General features: G+C 43.7%; 1 pseudogene; it reads right to left on the bottom strand.

Annotated features, from left to right (window-relative positions):
• Positions 1 to 1,050: 1,050 nt before the first annotated feature.
• Positions 1,051 to 20,556, bottom strand: LOC135523595 (neurabin-2-like; annotated as a pseudogene).
• Between the last annotated feature and the right edge of the window lie 1,164 nt (positions 20,557 to 21,720).

Raw genomic sequence — 21,720 nt, 5'->3', positions numbered from 1 at the left:
AGAATTTGTTCTTAACTGACTTGCCTAGTTAAATAAAAATGTATTCCACTTGGATTATGATATTTGGTGTAACAATTACACACACACACACACACACACACACACTAACAATTACCCCCATAGCTCACTAGTTCCAGAATTATGAATGAATGAGCCTGTATACGACGACAAAGCAGTGCTGGGTATTGAGGAACAGGCAGGCGACTCTGGTGCCCCATTCAGTCAGCCACAAATAGACCCCTCTGGCATTTCAGAATGATAATTGTGTTGATGCCTGCTGTGAGCATGATGGGGATGTTTTTTTATGCTCTTCCATGGTTCAAACATGAGTTTCAGCTTTGTCTGTGGTTCTGTTGCTGTATCTCGAAGGGAAGTTTTCACTCTTCATCATGGCCCCATTTGACCTCTGATGACTGACTACTCTGCAAGCCTTGGTCTACACAGTATGTAAGTGGAAAGATGTGGCCATTTAGACAGTCTTCTCTAGAGTCTAAAACCACTGCAAAACTAAGAAGAAAATGTGTACAGAAAACCTTAACGGAGTCTCGCGTCACGCAGTACTACAAAGAAAAGAGTAGGGATTAGACTTGATGAAGTCATTTAACCTGTCTGTATTCAAGTGTTTGAGAGAGACGCCCATCAAGGCAACTCTATTCCCTCTCAGTAGCTAATTGTTCTCAAAGCAGTAGTAAACTCAGCAAAAAAATTTAAATGTCTTCTCACTGTCAATTGCGTTGATTTTCAGCAAACTTAACATGTGTAAATATTTGTATGACCATAACAAGATTCAACAACTGAGACATAAACTGAACAGGTTCCACAGACATGTGACTAGCAGAAATGGAATAATGTGTCCCTGAACAAAGGGGAGGGGTCAAAATCAAAAGTCAGTATCTGGTGTGGCCACCAGCTGCATTATGTATTGCAGTGCAGCTCCTCCTCATGGACTGCACCAGATTTGCCAGTTCTTGCTGTGAGATGTTACCCCACTCTTCAACCAAGGCACCTGAAAGTTTCCAGACATTTCTGGGGGAATGGCCCTAGCCCTCACCCTCTGATCCAACAGGTCCCAGACGTGCTCAATGGGATTTAGATCCGGCCTATTCGCTGGCCATGGCAGAACACTGACAGAACACAGAACACTGACATCATACCATATGGGTTGATGAATGCTCCATCAGTTTTCCAATCATTTGTAAAATAGTATAGTAAAATAAAAAGGTAAAAATTTTTTTTACAGTTATTTGAATTTTACAAATTATTTTTGAAAGACAGGGTCCTGAAAAAGGGGTCCTGAAAAGTGTATTTTTTTGCTGAGTTTAGTTGGTGAGGAAAAGAAACCTGCTAAAATTTAAAAAAAGTGTTAACGAGAAGCCTCTGTAACATCAGAGTGTTGCGTCAAAGTGTGCATCCCAAATAGCACCTTTATTCCTTATATTGTGCACTATTTTTCACCAGAGCTCTATAGACCCTAGTCAAAAGTAGCGCACTATTGCCAAAAACATATCCTCACTTGACAGTGCCTGTGGTGTTCCTGAGGACAGAGGCAGCGAAGGTCTGAGTGACCCCCACCAGACTGGTCCCATCCACCTCCACTATCAGGTCATTCACCTGGATCCTGGGTGGAGAAACACAAAGCAGCACAACAACCTCAGCACCACAGTCTTATAATATGCTTACTTTTTCCTTCAACCATTCATACAGGTTTGTCTCGGAGATAGAAATCTGTTTTGCTAGCGAGACCTGCAAGGAACCGTAATGCGACCGAATTGACTCCCTTTATTATTCCAAACCGATTTGTGGAAAAGCAATAACATATCAAAATCCGCAAGTTAGACAGAGATGTGAATACTACTACTAGACATACAAGTTTGGCTCATCTCACATGCTTGATTGCTTCTTAGATGTATTAAATCATGCAGAACCTGTTCAGGTAAGTCTGCCAGGAGTGTAGCTGGAAAAGCCGTAGATGAAGGCCACCATTTTGTAACGTACCTGCCATCCCGATGCGCTGCTCCTCCATCGGTGACCGTCTTGACAAAGATGCCCAGTTTCTCCAGGCCCATGTCTGCCCCCGCCCCCATCCCAATGATACTGATACCCAGCCCATCCCCATCTGAGGACAGTGAGAAAACAATAAAATCATCGTAATCCATGATGAAAATTAAATGCTCTTTTGTTTCATAATAGCTTTTAAAATCAGAACATCCCTCTTGGGAGAAGGGATAACTGGAAGGCAGATGGAGGGATGATAGATGCGTGCTGATTGAGTGAGGGGATTGATCTCTGATTGTCTCAAGAGAATGGCGATTACAACTCCTCTTTACAGTTCTGTGAAGGGGAGTTTTCTTAAGTGGGCAATCTGGAATGTTCTTTGTTGTTTTTCGAATCACAGATTGCCACATTAAAGGTTATGGGGTAACTGAGCTGAGGTGTACCTTTCTCCAGCTCGACGGGGAACAGATCGAGCCTCTCCACCCTCTTCTCCAGCTCGTACTCTGCAGACGCAGCCATGGGGTCCACGTCCTCATTCCGACGATCATAGTCCTCGTTGGGGTAGGTGGCAAACACCTGACAGATGAAGAGAACACAAAGTAGCTTATTACAAAACTGTTTAAACATACTTTTTACTTAGGCGGGACTTGTGTAAAGCACTTTGTGACAACTGCTGATGTAAACAGGGCTTTATAAAATATATTTTTGTTGTTGTTGATAGATTTACTGATTGAGCAGTAGTTGCAGGTTTATCATTGAGTATGAGGAGGTTTCTATCCGTGTTAGAAGAGGGCCTTAGTTCCATTATGTTCTGATAGGTTGGATGGAGGTGGGACACAGTGAAAAGGGTGACCACATAATTTTTAGTGCAATAGTGCAATATACTGTCACGTCATTCACCTAATAAAAATGGACACAAACCATTTCCATCACCAAATTTGCCTCAGTTAAAGCTTGTTTCAACTACCAAAATGCTATTATATTCAGGTAACAGACTTCAAATCAACCCCGGTATAAAACCCAGGCACCTCTCATAAAATAGATAGTGACCCATTTCAGAGCAGAGCTTCCACTTTAGCTCAGCTCCAACAGCATTATTGCATCCCAAATGGTACCATATTCCCTACATAGTGAACTACTTTTGACCAGAGCCCTATGGGTAGTGCACTATATAGGGAGCTATTTGGGAATTAGCCCATGACAGTATACATAAGCACCTTCAGCATTCTAATGCAGTCCTGGCCACTGCAGCTGCCACACACACACACACACACACACACACACACACACACACACACACACTTTCTCGGCCACTCTTCTCTCTGGTCTTCCAGGGAGGCTCAGGTCACATGTGCACCTCACATAACCACTCTCCTACTAAAGCTACACAGGACCTGCTCGGTGCTTTACCCTCTCTTCTCTTCCCATCTCACTGTTCACCCTCCCATTCGTATCACTCATTCCTCTCCTCTTTTTCTCTCCATCCCTCCTCTCTCCATCCCCAATAACCTCTTCTCTTCTCTCACTCTCCTCATTCCCTCAGGCTTTTAATTTAAAAAAAAATTTTTATCTCCCTCTTTTGCTTCTTCTCCAAACTCCCCAATATAACCTCATCTTTTAATTGTTTCCCTCCAATGAATAACCCTCCTCTCTGTTACAACGGTCTTCATGTTTGCTACCTTTCGTCATCTATTTGTGTCCGTCTCACAGTAGTCAGTACACACACACACACACACACCTCTTTGCTTGTACAGTGTCATCTAAATCACATGGTCTCTGTCTCCGTAGCAACCACAGTGAAGTGCTTGTCAGATGTGACATTGCTCTTATGATTCAACCAACCTCCCCCTGAGAGAACTAAATGGACTATTATCTGTTTTCATACATCATTGAATACTAGGAAGGTTGAGGTGAGGCACATTTCTCTGGCTGGGCTAAACTGTATCTAGGTCTGTGCAGTTGGATCAAAGGTTTTCAAATAGAACACCCGGAAGAGGTCTTGCATCAAAGCAGCCATTGTACCGTACATATACTGCTGACGACGCAGCCTACGACCACGTAAATGCCAGCTCAGAGCTATACATTTAGGAACACACACACACACACACGTTAATGACTACCTAAATCAGTAAACCTCTGACTGGTGTAGACCAATGGTGTGGGTTTGGCATATAGTCTAAATAGGTTGAGTGATTTAGGTTACCTTTGTATCTCGGCGGATTAGGATCATTTGGATTATAAGCAGACAGAAAACATGTTTAGCCTTCGTGTGAATCGATGTAGCCTGGCACTAGCACAGGGGTATTCAAATCTTACCCTACGAGGTCCGGACTACTGCTGGTATTCTGTTCTACCTGGTAATTAAGTACACCCCACCTGGTGTCCCAGGTCCCTGATTAGAGGGGAAGAATGACAGGAAGCAGTGGAACTGGCATGGAGGTCCAGATTTGAGTTTGAGGGCATTAGCACATCAACAGTTAAAACAACTGAAAGTGGTCCCCCAAAGCTCTCTATCTGTGTGCATCCGAAATAACACCCTATATGGGGCACAATGTTTGACCAAAGCCCTATTCTTACATTTACATTTACATTTAAGTCATTTAGCAGACGCTCTTATCCAGAGCGACTTGTCTATTTATTGTATCTGTTCCTGTTTGTTCTGTGTCTGAAGCACCACCATAGTGCTAATAGAATTGCACTTAACTTGATTTGTCCACTTTTCTGAATTGAAAAGTAGTTCACTACATAGGGAGGAGAGTGTAATTTGGGATTTAGCCATAGTCTCAAATGGCAGTTCGCTCCTCGAGTTTAATGGCCACAGCTGGTGGCCGTTCCTGACCCCAAGGCCTGGTGACCAGAGACCAACTACAGTTCAGACAGTATAGAGTATTAACATGTGTCAAAGGGAACAAGTCTCCTACATCCAGATGTGTCTGTACTCTGTACCACCTGCCTGTGTTGGGCTGCATCATCTGCCTGCAGATTCAGCTCTGCACACTGACTGACAAGGCAAAGACACACTGACATGACACACACACACACACACACACACGCAGAAAGCTAACACTTTCTCCTTCCAAAGTCAAGAGATTTACTTCTTCCTTATATGGGAGTATCCCACTAAAGGCCAGACAGACACTGATCATCTTACATGATGCTCTCATATCCTCCCTCCCTCCCTTCTGTACTGTATGCACGCACACACACAGTCGCTGAACACTGGCTGAGCTGGGCGGGGTAGATAAGGTGGCATTGTGGCAGTCAATGAGCGACATGAGCCTGCCTTTCCCCCTTTCAGGAGACAAACATTGGGATTAAGGTGGGGGGCAGGGCAGGGGGAGGCTGAGGCAGGGCAGGGGGAGGCTGGGGCAGGGCAGGGGGAGGCTGAGGCAGGGCAGGGGGAGGCTGAGGCAGGGCAGGGGGAGGCTGGGGCAGGGCAGGGGGAGGCTGGGGCAGGGCAGGGGGAGGCTGGGGCAGGGCAGGGGGAGGCTGAGGCAGGGCAGGGGGAGGCTGGGGCAGGGCAGGGGGAGGCTGGGGCAGGATACATGCTGCTGCTGCTCCAGTTGTGACAGATAATAGGTCACAGTGGATAACAGATGGCCAGGAACACCCCTCCCTCCAACCCTCTCTGCCACCAATCGCCCTACAAAAGCTGTGTGTGCAGCCAGTAGCTAAACTAAGCTAACGCCTTCTGTTTGTGTCAGAACAGGGAATCCAAACAGGGAAACCGCTTGGAATGTATCACATATTAAAAGCCCCAGCAACACACAAATGACTAGGTTGGTACTATGGGAGGTATAAAGAGGCATACCCTCATGCTGTTATATATTTTTTCAACAATTACCACAATGGCTCCTTGGCTGCACCCTAAATGGCACCCTAGTCCCTATGGCCCTGGTCAAATGTAGTGAAGGGGAAACAAAGCTTCCTGAAGCATTGAGCATTTCCTGCCAATTGTGTCAAAACTAGGTTAATAACTTGAGGATTTGATCAACACAGTGTACATTGCCTAAATTCAACATACCTGGTCTTCCAGGTCAGTTAAATCCAAAACACGAAGTGCCTGCGGCACTCCAGGCCCAGGGTTGCCTACCCCTGAACTAGAGAATAGGATGCCACATGGTACACAGCCCTTGCCTGGGAGGGATGTGGTTGGGTAACATTGTGGTCAAGTGGTTACATCCTCCTGGTACCGAATTCCCAAACTCTGTCCCCAGGACCCCTAAAGGGTGCACGTTTTCCTTTTGCCCTAACACTACACAGCTGATTCAAATTATCATGATTTATTTGAATTAGCTGTGTAGTGCTAGGGCAAAAACTAAAATGTACACCCCTTGGATTCCCGAGGCCCGGGTTTGGGAAACAGTAGAAAGCAGTTTACCCTGTTCCTCCTCTTGTTGCTTTCCCCAAAAACAAATCCAAATCTGGCTTAAACCCAATAGGCTGTGTGGATGTGGTTTTAACGGGTGAGTTTAGCTGGTTTCTCACAACAGAAATAGCATGTTCCTCTCCACACAGTCTCACCACAAGTTCAGCTGCTAACCTATTAACATTAACACTGGGGAGTTTCACACTTTTTTTTACAACACTCTTCGTCGCTCTTCCTATTACATTTTCTTTTTTACAAGATGTTAGTTTTCACTGTATACTATTTGCTCTCCATGCATGGTAGAATCTCAATGGCATTTTCTTGATTCCTTTGCATCCTCTGTCCTGGCCTCCTCAAAACCCATTGGATGAAAAGGTCAGAGATCCCTCCCCTCTGACATTCTCACCCAATGGGTTTTGAGAAGGAGACGAGGAGAGTGGAAGTGAGGAATCAAGGCAATGCAATTGAGATTCTCCCCATGTCCCATTGAAATGGCACTTTAGTCAGAGCTTTCTTCAACTACCAAAGTAGAAATATGGTATGGAAAGTGATGAGATTGGTTGTCTCATGTGTCCTATTAACATCTTCATTCATAGTTCAGAACAGGCAGTCTATCTGCTACTTGCAGTCTCAGAGCATTTCATTTCAATGTACCGGATATCTGTTGCAATTAACCCACTAGATGTGTGATGAATTGGTGTCTGAGAGCTGGCTTGATCACACCGCAGCAGCAACAAGCTCAGTACAGACTTAACGTCCTTCCGACAACCACTCAGGTGGGCCTACCTCCAACAAACACTCATTCTCCCACTAACTGTCCTGAAGACAATCAAACCTTAATCAAACTGCAGAAACAATCTTAGCACATATAACAGACTTAACGTCTGTCTGAGAACTAAGCAGACGTACCTACAACAAACACCTAAGTCTCCTGATGACAATTGAACGTTAATTAAACTGCATAAACAAGCTAAATATAAAGGAAGGGATACCTCCAGTTCCAACGCGCTCGCCACCCCTTCCCCCTAATTCGTCAATGTATGCAGATATGAATGGTCTGGAAAGGTATAAGCTTCCGCATATACAGTACCAGTGAAAAGTTTAGACACACCTACTCATTCCAGGGTTTTTCTTTTTGTTTACTATTTTCTACATTGTTGAATAATAGTGAAGACATGAAAACTAATAATACATATGGAATCATGTAGTAACCAAAAAAAGATAAACAAATCAAAATATATTTGATATGAGATTCTTCAAAGTAGCCACCCTTTGCCTTGATGACAGCTTTGTACAAACTTGGCATTCTCTCAACCAGCTTCATGAGGTAGTCACCTGGAATGCATTTAAATTAACAGGTGTGTCTTGTTAAAAGTGAATTTCTTTCCCTCTTAATGCGTTCGAGCCAATCAGTTGTGTTGCAACAAGGTAGGGGTGGTATACAGAATATAGCCCTATTTGGTAAAATACCAAGTCCATATTATGGCAAGAACAGGTCAAATAAGCAAAGAGAAATGACAGTCCATCATTACTTTAAGACATGAAGGTCAGTCAATGTGGAAAATTTCAAGAACTTTGAAAGTGCAGTAGTAAAAACCATCAGGCGCTACGATGAATCTAGCTCTCATGAGGACCGCCACAGGAAAGGAAGACAAGGAGTTACCTCTGCTGCAGAGGATAAGTTCATTAGAGTTAACTGCACCTCAGATTGCAGCCCAAATAAATGCTTCACAGAGTACAAATAACGGATGCATCTCAACATCAACTATGAATCAGGCCTTCATGGTCGAATTGCTGCAAAGAAACCACTACTAAAGGACACTATAAGAAGAAGAGACGTGCTTGGGCCAAGAAACACGAGCAATGGACATGAGACTGGTGGAAATCTGTCCTTTGGTCTGATTAGTCCAAATTTGATATTTTTGGTATCTTTGTGTCTTTGTGAGATGCAGAGTAGGTGAACGGATGATCTCCGCATGTGTGGTTCCCATTGTGATGCATGGAGGAGGTGGTGTGATGGTGCTTTGCTAGTGACACTGTCTGTGATGTATTTACAACTCAAAAGGCGCACACAACCAGCATGGCTACCACAGCATTCTGCAGCAATACGCCATCCCATCTGGTTTGTGCTTAGTGGGAATATCATTTGTTTTTCAACAGAACAATGACCCAAACACCTCCAGGCTGTGTAAGGGCTACTTGACCAAGAAGGAGAGTAATGGAGTGCTGAATGATATAGTAATCACTTGTGAATGATGCCCAGCTTGTGTGCAGTAAGTCAAGAAATGTCACATGCCTCTTTTTGTTCAAATTTTTCCAATCATAGTCCCACACCTCATGTTGCCTAGCCAGTAGGCCTATATGTTTTGATATGGTTTGTATCGCAACTAAAATGGCCAAATAACTTCTTAATTAAGCACATTAATCCGCTTTGCAACTGGTGTTGAGCCTGAACTGGCGTACAGTTTGGGGAAGATCATTTTTACCATAAAAATGCACCTTTATAATAAAAGCATTACATGAAAAATTGTGTTTTCCCGCTAATTGATTGCATTTTGGAACGTTCGCACTTCTAGCCTTATACCGTGTGCGGATTATTGAGCTTATAATGTGAAGAAATAGCCTAATAGTTTATCAACATTTCAACCTAAACATTTCGATCGGTAGCATGAGCATCATTGCTTTTGAAAGTTTTTATAATGTGAGTAGTTGTATTAATTTGGGATCTATCGCATCCCACAACTGTCCCAGACTATGTTTGGAATATTTATTTCTGGTAGGCTAGGGCTTTTGCTGTTCATTGGGCCGACTCATCTTGTTGGCTGACGAAAAGTAAAGTTGGACAGTCCTTCTAACATCTTCAATATGGACCTCGGAATTCGATAGGGATGTGCGCAGTTGCACCCCGATGTGTCTGTCTTCACTTGTAGCCTACTTCGGAGCGGAGATAGATGCCTGTGAGAAGAACTCAATCAAATGACGGGTATTGGCTAATAAGAATTGAGATATGAGAGAGACATGTGAGTGAGAGGTGCTTCGGAATAGGCAGCTGAAAGGCGGCAATTATAATTGTTATATTCAGCCCAAGGGCAGAGCGTCCACTGGGCGCAAAAGGCATGAATTTGTTTAAGGGGCATTATGGCCCCACTAGGGGGATGCTTGTCAAATTGTCAAATTGTGAATGAGAGAGTGATGAAGTGTGTGCAGCCTGTGAAAGAAACAAAGCAGAGAGCATGCCTTTCATACAACTTTTCTCAAATCATCATTAGTCGCATTATGCAGCCTTAGAATATATTAAAAATCAAAACATATAGCCCAATGTTTGTATCGCAACTAAAGTTACATGAATATCTCTAAATTAAGAATAGAGGAGAACCCATTTCTTTGTTAACTTCTCTTGGGTAGGGTGCAGTATTTTGACATCCAGATGAAAAGCGTGCCCAAAGTAAACTGCCTGTTACTCAGGCCCAGAATCTAGGATATGCATAAAATTGGTAGATTTGGATAGAAAACACTAAAGTTTTTAAAACTGTTAAAATAATGTCTGTGAGTATAACAGAACTGATATGGCAGGCGTAACCTAATAAATTGATAATAAATAAATAATCAATTTCAGCTTACCACTATTTTCAATGGCTAGTATTTTAATAACAAGGCCAAGTCCCCCAGATTGGAAGCCCTAGGAACTGCAATAGATGTCAACAGTCTTTAAAAAGAGTTTTAAGCTGGTTTTTGGAAAAATGGCCCAGAAATTGTAGTTTTTCTAGGTGGCTCCCATTTTGGCTGTAGTGTTTCCAAGCGCGTGGCGGAAAACGCGTTCTTTCATATTTATCTCCGGTAATGAACATACTATTGTCTTAAATTTTATCGTTTATTTGCGTATTAGGATACCTAAGGTTAGATTATAAACATTGTTTGACTTGTTTGGAAAAGTTTATTAAAAGTTTATTAGTAATGTTTGGAATTCATTTTTTTATGCATTTTGATGGAGGGAAATTGAGTGGATTATTGACTGAAGCGCTCCAGCTAATCTAATTTTTTTATGGATATAAAAGAAGGACATTATCGAACAAAAGGACCATTTGTGATGTAACTGGGACCATTTGGAGAGCCAACAGAAGAAGAAGAAGATCAAAGGTAATGCATTTTTTATATCGCCATTTCTGACTTGTGTCGCACCTGCCTGGTTGAAATATGATTTATGTTTTTGTATGCGGGGCGCTGTCCTCAGATAATCATACGGTTTGCTTTCGCCATAAAGCCTTTTTGAAATCTGACACAGCGGCTTGATTAACAAGAAGTTAAGCTTTATTTTGATGTATAACACATTTTCAAGAATGTTAAATATTTGAATTGATTATTTTGGGATTTCGCGCTCTGCAATGTCACTGGATGTTGGTCAGGTGGGACGCTACCGTCCCACGTATCTTAGTCAACCGCTCAACACAGAAGGGCTGCCTGTGCTCCCTCAGATTTCATTTGGAGAAAACATCCTTTCTATTTTATGTTCAATTGTATTCTTCATACTATAAATATTATAAAATAATGCCACGGAATTCTGAGCAAATCTTGTCTGCTAAATGAACTAGTGTAGCCCACAGCCATATGGCATAGCCAGATCAGGACCTAACATAAGGTCAACTCTGAGTATGTTATTCTGTTCTTCTAAAATATTACATTTTCTTCATATCATGTTTCTTCAGACTTGTCTAAAATAAATTGTAGGCTATGCGTGGAAGCCAGGAGCTGCTAAATGTTAACGGTCAATTTCCTTGCGACTGGCAGTTATTTGCTTGACAATCACCTGCTGACAAAATGCCATGACCTCCACAGCCCTAGCTTCACATACAGAAACGACACACAGAGGCTGCATGCTGTAGGACTGTACTGTGGTGTGCATTGAGTTGGGTGGTGCAGCCCATAGACTGTATAATACGGTGCAGCCCATAGACTGTATAACACGGTGCAGCCCATAGACTGTATAACACGGTGCAGCCCATAGACTGTATAACACGGTGCAGCCCATAGACTGTATAATACGGTGCAGCCCATAGACTGTATAACACGGTGCAGCCCATAGACTGTATAATACGGTGCAGCCCATAGACTGTATAATACGGTGCAGCCCAGCCAAAAAAGTGGGACAGAATGACCTTGCTGATAATCTGTCTGGTCCCCCATCCCCCTCTCATGGGCAATGTGGGACTGGCCAATAGATTCACTTGGTAGTACAGTGTGTGAGATGACTGGCCAATTGTCCCTTACCAGTGAACCTGTTTTATCATACCTGGCCACATTGTGATGCATTGCATATCTCTGGCTTCCCTTGTGGTCCAAGTAAAAACCCTCAATTTTACTAACGCTTGCAAACATACCTGCTAACTTTTTCAACCCATTTCAATATCTAGTCAACAAAGTCTACTGGGCTATAATCACATCAACAAATATGTTTGTATTCTTTTTTTGTTTGAATTGCAGACAGTGTAAAAAAACAACAATCAAATGTGTATTCATGACTGAAGCTAGCTCAGACTATTATGGGATGCCACTGTGTAGGCTGTAAATATTCATCAGATTCTTGGTGAAGAATGGACAGAGGTGGAAAGATAGTTGAAGAGGGACAAAGGGGAATTCTGTCCCTGGTTGAAAGAGTGTACGTTGCAGATTTGCAGTTTTTATCTACACACGGTACAAATTCAAAAGGAGATTATTTAAAAAAAAAACACACACACACACACACACACACACACACACACACACACACACACACACAAAAATCACTCCAATCAACATTAGGATCAATAATTGAAAGCATCTTGTACCAGGAGAATAGGAGAGAACAGTTATGAGATACAGTGATGTAAAACAGGAAATATAGAGTAAGGACAATAAAACAAATAAGAAATGAGGAACCGGAGAGCAGGTTCCTGTGTTTAAAACAAGCAGACAGCCCCCAAAGGAGAGGCCTGTCTGTGGTAATTACAATGCTGCTATTTTTATCAACTTATCATAAAACAAGAGGAGAATGGTGACAGATGGAGAAAGAGAAAAAAAGAGAGGGAGTGAGAGAGAGGAGGGTGTTAGAGTGAACAAAGCCAGTAGTGTGAACTGAACTTTACCCCAGCGATGCTGTGTGTGCCAGTTTGAGAAGAGAGAAAAAAAAATAATACATTTGACACAGACCCCAGTGGCTGTCACCACAACAACTCCTATGTGTGGGCGTCAGAGAGAGAGAAAGAGAGAGAGAAATATTCACAAAATAATGGCTAAGCACGAGCACTTCCTGTACCAGCGAAGTTGAGAAAGACAGAGAGAAAGACAGAGACAGAGAGAAAGACACACAGAGATAGAGAGACAGTGAGATAGAAATAGAAACAGCAAAAGAAAAATACACACAGAGACAGACAGACATTCAGCAACAACAAAAAAGCTAGTGGCAATACTGTGTGACCAAAGTCCTGGCAGTCATTAAATCATGACATTTTAGCCACCAAATAAAGGGCCTTCAATTTGTCCTTCCTCTGACTCCCATGCATTCCCACTGTACCCATATCAATCTAAATAACAAAAGAGACTCTGATACAGAGTGAAGGACTGTGTCAGTGTGATGGGAGGGTTTCAGAGGACAGACACTGTTGGGTACAGTAGTACTAGACTGAACATATCAAAAAGACTAACAGTCGGCCACAAATCACTTTGAGATTTCTTGAACATAGAGCTTGGTGATATGGACAAAAATCCATATTGAAATAAAATTGCTTGAATTGATGCGATGACTATCACCCAAATTAGCAAACACATTTAGTTTCAAACTTCACATTTCTGAAATATATTGTACCGAACGAGATCAGCAAAATGCCTGCGATAAGTTGATTGGTGTCTATAATTTTCGGTTTACTTTCCGAGCTCTACTTGAACATATCAAAAAGACAGGGAGACAGTCAGCCACAAAGCGCTTTGAGTGTTATTTCTGTTAGAAAAAAGCGCGACGGAAATGCAATAGATTATTGTTATTACTGTCAAGTACAAGACCACAGCACAGACCGACCCACTCTGCTCTCTGTTAGGTCTAATGAGCTGTCGCTGCTTTGTCACACCACGCAGATGGCGGGCCAATGTAAAACACTACAGGAAGTCACAGTTCTCTTTTTGATACTCTCATAGGGTCACAACTTCTTCTACTGAAGTGATCTGGTATTATGGGTTATCATAACTGGTTGAAACATAACTTATGAAATAGCCTACCCACCAGGCACAGATATCAATTCAACGTCTATTCCACTTTGGTTCAACGTCATTTCAGTGAAATGACATGGAAACAACATTGATTCAATTGCCTCATTGGTCAAACACAATTTGACGATGCATGACTCTGTTCGAGAGAGAGAGAACTTGGATGGTCATGATAGCTGTTTCAGTAGCTGTTTCAGTAGCTGCTTGAGCTGGCGCTGCATGTGTGAGTGTGGGACTTAATAGTATCAACGCACACTTGACTTGGCAGAGCTAGGGCTTCTCTCTCTCCATGTTAATGCTGGAGACCTCCGGGCAGGGAGACTGAACTGGGGTAGCAGAGAACAGGTCTACATACCAAATAGCACCCTATTCTCTACATTTTTCTTTTTTATTATTACAATTTTATTTCACCTTTATTTAACCAGGTAGGCAAGTTGAGAACAAGTTCTCATTTACAATTGCGACCTGGCCAAGATAAAGTAAAGCAGTTCGACACAGACAACAACACCGAGTTACACATGGAGTAAAACAGCCATACAGTCAATAATACAATAGAAAAATAAGTCTATATACAATGTGAGCAAATGAGGTAAGATAAGGGAGGTAAAGGCAAAAAATATAGCAAGTAAAACACTGGAATGGTACATTTGCAGTGGAAGAATGTGCAAAGTAGAAATAATGGGGCACAAAGGAGCAAAATAAAAAATTAAATAAATACAGTAGGGGAAGAGGTAGTTGTTTGGGCTAAATTATAGATGGGCTATGTACAGGTGCAGTAATCTGTGAGCTGCTCTGACAGCTGGTGCTTAAAGCTAGTGAGGGAGATGCATACATAGTAGACTACTTTTGACCAACGACCCATCCCTACATCTCCCATACTCAACCGGCGGACCAGAGTCCAGATCCGGAACCAGAACTGGGTCAATACGGACCGTGGGTCCCGACTACAAAATGTAAATAAAAGAATAATATTTTTTGGGGGGGGGGTTGTGGCTGGTATCATATAAACACAAATAATGCATGGAAAAATTAGTAGAATTGCAGGGACTCAGCTTTAAAAAAGCAACATTTTCTCTCTGCCAACAAGAGTGTTAACAGTTTGGGGTCACATGGGTTGCAAGGCGGGGTTTGTTACTATGCTGATAAATGACAATATCCATCTGGACCTTTAACACCTAGGACATTTTACTGACCGGACCTTCTCAAATAGTACTTCTGCACTGCATGGGGCACTACTTTTGACCAGAGCTCATTCCCTACAGTGTGCCCCGGTCAAAAGTTGTGTGCAATATAGGGAATAGGTTACCATTTGGGACACAGCTCATGACAAAGCAGTGAGACGGAGCTTGGAGAGCAGAGAATCGTACGCTGCTTCGTGGATCATTATACTTCCCAGTCAGTAGAGTCACTGAATCAACTTCTCCCCTCCTAGCCCTGACATGGATGTAGCCTCCAGCTTATTACAGGGTCTACAATAACATACGTCTATGTCTAGAGTCATTTGTGATGGGCAACGATACGGAAAATCAATATCAGTTTCATTTTTTATTCAATATCAATATCATATCGGTTTGTAGAAAACACATTGCAAATGTGTGAATGTTCACTTCTCTGTGAAATCCAGACATCTGTTGTTTATTGCCCATTGGGATAGGTGTTCTTGTAGCATCAACCTACCTAACGAGTTTGAATAAAATGGGAAGCCATCTCCAGTATATGGCCCATAAGCAGACAATTAAATATGCTACGTCTGGATAAAGGAGGCTACAGCCATATCAGGATAACTTCTCTACCATGCTGAGAGAAATCATCAATATTACTTCTTCCTCATGTGTAACTTAGTAAAGCACATGGGAATGAACCAACCACCAACCAGCCAATATAACTCAACCATTCTTCTTCTTCTTTGGATTTTAATGGCAGTGTACACCTATCTTTTTAGGTGCATTACCGCCATCGATATAAAACCAACCACTGCACTGCTGTTGACCTTTTACAAGTCAAGCCTGCCATGATTATCCCGACACACAATAAGAAAGCAGCTACGCAAATTATTCTGCCTCTTTGTTCCTCCCTAACAATTATTTACAGACACAGAGAGAGAGAGACCTACTGAGAGACAGATAGCATTTTGGAGGGAGCTGGAGAGAGAGCTACAGAGAGAGAGAGAGAGAGAGAGAGAGCTACAGACAGAGAGATTGAGTGAGCTACACAGAGAGAGCGAGAAACTTACAGAGAGCTACATAGAGAGAGCAAGAGCTACAGAGAGAGAGCGAGAGCTGCCTAGAGAGAGCTACAGAGAGAGAGCTACAGAGAGAGAGCTACAGAGAGAGAGCTACAGAGAGAAAGAGAGCTAGAAAAAGAAAGCTACAGAGAGCTAGAGAGAGCCAGAGAGAGAGAAAGCTACAGAGAGCTACAGAGAGAGAGCAAGAGCTGCCTAGAGAGAGCTACAGAGAGAGAGCTACAGAGAGAGAGCTACAGAGAGAGAGCTACAGAGAGAGAGCTACAGAGAGAGAGCTACAGAGAGAGAGCTACAGAGAGAGAGCTACAGAGAGAGAGAGAGCTAGAAAAAGAAAGCTACAGAGAGCTAGAGAGAGCCAGAGAGAGAGCTACAGAGAGAGTGCTACAGAGAGAGAAAGAGAGCTAGAGAAAGAAAGCTACGGAGAGCTAGAGAGAGCCAGAGAGAGAGAGAGCTACAGAGAGAGAGAGAGACATACCTTGGCCTAAACATCAGCGCCACGGGTAACTTCCACAAAGCTGTGAACGATCTGAGAGACAAGGCAAGAAGGGCATTCTATGCCATCAAAAGGAACATAAATTTCAACATACCAATTAGGATTTGGCTAAAAATACTTGAATCAGTCATAGAGCCCATTGCCCTTTATGGTTGTGAGGTCTGGGGTCCGCTCACCAACCAAGACTTCACAAAATGGGACAAACACCAAATTGAGACTCTGCACGCAGAATTCTGCAAAAAATATCCTCTGTGTACAACGTAGAACACCAAATAATGCATGCAGAGCAGAATTAGGCCGATACCCACTAATTATCAAAATCCAGAAAAGAGCCGTTAAATTCTATAACCACCTAAAAGGAAGCGATTCCCAAACCTTCCACAACAAAGAGAGATGAACCTGGAGAAGAGTCCCCTAAGCAAGCTGGTCCTGGGGCTCTGTTCACAAACAAACACACCCTACAGAGCCCCAGGACAGCAGCACAATTAGACCCAACCAAATCATGAGAAAACAAAAAGATAATTACTTGACACATTGGAAAGAATTAACAAAAAAACAGTGCAAACTGGAATGCTATTTGGCCCTACACAGAGAGTACACAGCGGCAGAATACCTGACCACTGTGACCGACCCAAAATTAAGGAAAGCTTTGACTATGTACAGACTCAGTGAGCATAGCCTTGCTATTGAGAAAGGCCGCCGTAGGCAGACATGGCTCTCAAGAGAAGACAGGCTATGTGCTCACTGCCCACAAAATGAGGTGGAAACTGAGCTGCACTTCCTAACCTCCTGCCCAATGTATGTATTAGAGAGACATATTTCCCTCAGATTACACAGATCCACAAAGAATTCAAAAACAAATCCAATTTTGAAAAACTCCCATATCTTCTGGGTGAAATTCCACAGTGTGCCATCACAGCAGCAAGATTTGTGACCTGTTGCCATGAGAAAAGGGCAACCAGTGAAGAACACACACCATTGTAAATACAACCCATATCTATGCCTATTTACTTTATCTTGTGTCCTTTACCATTTGTACATTGTTAAAACACTAATATATATATATAATATGACATTTGTCTTTATTGTTTTGAAACTTCTGTATGTGTGATGTTTACTGTTAATTTTTATTGTTTATTCCACTTTATATATTCACTTTATATATTATCTACCTCACTTGCTTTGGCAATGTTAACGCATGTTTCCCATGCCAATAAAGCCCTTGAATTGAATTGAGAGAGAGCTACAGAGAGAGAGAGAGAGCTACAGAGAGAGAGAGAGAGAGCTACACAGAGAGAGAGAGAGCTACACAGAGAGAGAGAGAGCTACACAGAGAGAGAGAGAGAGAGAGAGAGAGAGAGAGAGCTACACAGAGAGAGAGAGCTACACAGAGAGAGAGAGCTACACAGAGAGAGAGAGCTACACAGAGAGAGAGAGCTACACAGAGAGAGAGAGAGAGAGAGCGAGACCTACAGAGAGAGAGAGAGAGCTAGAGAGAGAGAGAGCTAGAGAGAGAGAGCTAGAGAGAGAGAGCGCTAGAGAGAGAGAGAGAGAGCTACAGAGAGAGAGAGAGAGCTACAGAGAGAGAGAGAGCTACAGAGAGCTAGAGGAAGAAAGCTACAGAGAGAGCTAGAGAGAGAGCGAGAGAGAGAGCTAGAGAGAGAGCTAGAGAGAGAGAGAGCAAGAGCGAGAGCTAGAGAGAGAGAGAGCGCTAGAGCTACAGAGAGCTAGAGAGAGAGCTAGAGAGAGAAAGCTACAGAGAGAGCAAGAGAGAGAGGTAGGGAGCTACCGCTAGCTCCCGCTGCATTTCAGATAAGGATTGACAGACTGGTTCTTTCAGGGCCATGTCAGCTGCACAGTGGGAATGCAGGCAGGCAGTGGCAACTGGCTGGGAACAAGGCTACTGGCACAGAGGGAGGGGGAAAGGAGGAAGGGGGGGGTGACTAAGCATATAGTAAGGTATGGCGTGAAGGAAATCCGTGGTAGTGACCAAGTCAAACACTACTACAAAAGGACTGGTTGTAAAGATGGAAGCCTGTGACGTGTTAAATATAATTGAATGCAGTGCAATGGTGTGTACGTGACCATGTATGTTCTATTAGAGTGTGAGCTCACCTTGATAGGCCCCGTGCTGAAGCAGATCTTCCGGCTGGGTGGAGGGTCCTCCTCTTCAGGCAGACCAGGCTTCTCATGACAGCTGGACTCAGGTTCATACGGCTCATCTTCATCCTCCTCTTCCTCATCCCGCTGGCTCCCTCCAGAGTCCTCCCCCACTGCACTGTACGTTCTGATATCTACCTGTTCTCCCCCTGACTGATCCTTTACCGTTCTCTCTTCTCCCTCCTCCACTGTACCCCCCTGGCCCATCACTCCATCTCCACCCTGTCTACCTCTCTCACTGCTAGTGCCCTTGGGAGAGATCTCCCTCACCTGGGCCTCGCTCTCTGTACTGTTCTCCCCATTCTCCAGAGAGATGTGGTGGATGTCAGCTTTCACTAAGGTGCTGCTGGGCTCCTGGTCACAAGAGTTATCCTCAGACTGGCCTTCAGCTTTGGCCTGGGTTCCAGTTTTATCCCGGCCCTCTTTGGGCTTGGGGAGTGTCGGGCCACTGTGGCCTCCATTCAGGCCATCGGAGGATGAGGGGGCAGCCCTGAGGCTTCTGGGAGGCCCATCCAGGTCCCTCTGGCTGCGCCCCACACCACCCTCCTCCTCCTGGCTGGCAGTTGGGAGGGCAGAAGCACGGTTCGCCCTCTTTGAGATGATTTTGGAGTTGAGCTGCACCCCCACCTTGGTGCTGACCCCCCGGGAGGGCAGTGGAGGGGTGGAGGAGAGGCGGTGCAGGTTGTTGCGGAGCTCTGAGGCCCGTTCAAAGACAGCGCTGAGCTGGGAGACAGTCGGGGACACGGCCTCGGTGGTGTCCAGGCTGTCCAGGGATTCTGTGCTGCCGTTGAACCGGGCCACCACGTCCAGCCTGCCATCATGGAAGCCCAGGCCAGAGGTCCGCTCGGTCTTCAGCAGGACCCGGTTAGTGGCAGCGGCCTGCTTCTCCCGCTCCAGCTGCTGTGCCGCCTGCTGTTGTTCAAAGATCTTCCTTGTCTCTTGTAGCTTGGAGTAGCTGGGTGATGAGGCTAGGGGAGCCTGCCCGTTCTCTGCTTTGGCATTTGGGTTGAACCGGTTAACCCGCTCTGAGACAGTGGATCCCAGCTTCAGCAAGGCGCTGTGGTCCACATTCTCATTCAGGCTACCGGCTCTGGGGAGGGAGAGACGCACCCTCTCAGTAGTCTTCTCCAGGTCCTCCCCTCCCTCCCCTCCCTGCCGGGAGATGTGCTCCCTGGGCCTTGCATCTGCTGAAACATGTTCTTGATACGGTGCACGTTGGAGCCGTAGCTCCGGCGGCCACGGGGGCCTTCCTGCATATAATCGCCATTTGCAGCATTGTCCTTCACAGGCTTCAGCGCCTGTATCCCCGCCTCGTATGCGTTCCGGTGCGGGGATGGGCTCCTCAGCGTCGAACCAGAGCCGGTGCTCTTGGAAGATGAGGTATCTGTCTTCATCATGATCAGTCAAGCGTCACAACGGCTGCTCAGCAACGGCATCTCTCCCTTTCTCTTCCTCGGTTGTCAGCACAAATCGGTCCGTTCTCACCAACAGTCAATTCTGTTGGGGAGACCTTGAACCTACGTGCCGACGAGAACTGAATAGCAGGAGAATAAAAAAACAACGGTTATTGTTTTAGGCCGCGTGCATCCATTATCCCAATCCTATGGAATGGAGGAAAGTGAAAAACGATGCATTCATTAGTCAAACTCGCTAGTAATTAAAACACCAACCTGACGGAAAAACCTGGAGAAAATGCCCTGGTTACAAAAACATCACTGCAGAAAACTGGAACAGTAACCCAATGAACGCTGGATTTTCCACTGACGACAGATTTATTCAGTTTAATCCCTTTTCAAGAGCAGCATCATCATTTTGATCTCTAGATTTTCTGAACTGCTGATTTCTGGCTCTGGGTCCTCCTCGCTCGCGTAAAAGCAGACTGCTACCGAGGATGGGACGAAACTGGGTCATAGCACCGGTCGGGTTCACTCTACGTTTTTAAGTCCTTGAATATTAGCCTAGCGATAATCAATATATGTGAAGGTCTACTCCATACACGAGTTCTATATAATTACAATTATGATATCAAGTAGACGAGACAAATCAACATAAATATTCTTTACACTGAACTTTCTGTTTTGGGCACTTTAGGACCTTGACGTCAAATCAAAACCAGCATGCATCAGATTACTGTGTCCAATGATGATGTATCCTTTTTATATCGTCGCTTCCTGCATTCACTAGTGCCTGTCTAGCCTACACGTTTGATGATAATATGTTTTACAATGTTTTAGCAGTATTCGGTGATAGCCTGCATTCTTGTGAGGGCGTAGAGTAGACTATGCCTCGGAGTCTGCATCTAAATAATGCGCTCCATACCGTGTCAGTCCAATGCGTTTTCCCTAGCTACGAATAGACTTTTTAAATGAGCTATCTCAGAATATATAGGCAGATAACGGTTAACATAACGACCGTTAATGTATTTTTATTCGAAATTACAACATATGGAACCAAGAAGCAGAACTCCCATTGAGATAGGCCATGTTGTGCACACCCTGACGCATACAGTACATAGTGGCATTTTCAATGCAGCATAAGGCTAACCTTGTCTACTTTTTTTAATGATCCGTGATATAGTTTAAGATTACATAGTCTAAGGTGTAGGCTAGATATAGTAGCATAGCTACATATTTGATGTAATTCACGAAAGCCACTGGAAAGTCAGTGATATCAGTGTGAATAATTTGGAAAGGCCCATCAACCAGCAATTACATTTTTAGAGAACATAGAAGATTCATTTTAAGGGGTGTTTCAGTAGTAGAAATTAAACAGTAGAGTGACTCATCTATTTCATAGCTTTTATTTGTTTTATTTTTTATAAATTTACTCCCTACATATATTTTGTGGAATCACAATTGCCAGATAATTAGGAGGATTGATTGAATATGATTAATGGCAATCTTCACTGAACAAAAATATAAACGCAACATGTAAAGTGTTGGTCCCATGTTTCATGAACTGAAAGAAAAGATCCCAGACATTTTCCATACGCACAAAAAGCTTATTTCTCTCAAATTTTGTGCACAAATTTGTTTACATCCCTGATAGTGAGCATTTCTCCTTTTCCAAGATAATCCATCCACCTGACAGGTGCGGCATATCAAGAAGCTGATTAAACAGCATGGTCATTACACACGTGCACCTTATGCTGGGGACAATAAAAGGCCACTCTAAAATGTGCAGTTTTGTCACACAACACAATGCCACAGATGTCTCAAGTTGTGAGGG

This window comes from Oncorhynchus masou, chromosome 31 (genome assembly GCF_036934945.1).
Source record: "Oncorhynchus masou masou isolate Uvic2021 chromosome 31, UVic_Omas_1.1, whole genome shotgun sequence".
NCBI lineage: Eukaryota > Metazoa > Chordata > Actinopteri > Salmoniformes > Salmonidae > Oncorhynchus > Oncorhynchus masou.
The sequence above is the reverse complement of the archived record's forward strand: the minus strand, read 5'-3'. Positions and strand labels throughout refer to the sequence as shown.